Genomic DNA, 243 nt, shown 5'->3' with positions numbered 1-243 from the left:
CAGAGGGGGGTGAAAGCTCGGAGGTGCGGACGGGGAGGGAGCGACTTCAGGGTGTCCCCTGCGAAATGATGTCATCCGATCAATATTTTCGGGGGGAGTGACCGATCCGACCAATTCCCGCTATGAATGGGCTCTATATTGGAGCTGGATGCAGCCGAATCGATCGGGCTGATAACGGAGAGCTATAAAAGGCCGGGGGGCTGGCTTCGCCCGCGCTCCATCCCCGAGGCGCAGCCAGCGCAG

General features: G+C 60.9%; 1 protein-coding gene across 1 annotated transcript in view; it reads left to right on the top strand.

Moving 5' to 3' along the window:
• The window catches only part of FGF19 (fibroblast growth factor 19), a 33,989-nt gene that overhangs the window by 29,486 nt on the left and 4,260 nt on the right, over positions 1 to 243 (top strand). The gene's annotated exons all lie outside the window — the stretch shown is intronic.

Source organism: Aptenodytes forsteri, unplaced genomic scaffold, assembly GCF_000699145.1.
Source record: "Aptenodytes forsteri isolate BGI_AS27 unplaced genomic scaffold, ASM69914v1 Scaffold252, whole genome shotgun sequence".
NCBI lineage: Eukaryota > Metazoa > Chordata > Aves > Sphenisciformes > Spheniscidae > Aptenodytes > Aptenodytes forsteri.
This window is presented reverse-complemented; position numbering and strand designations above follow the sequence as displayed.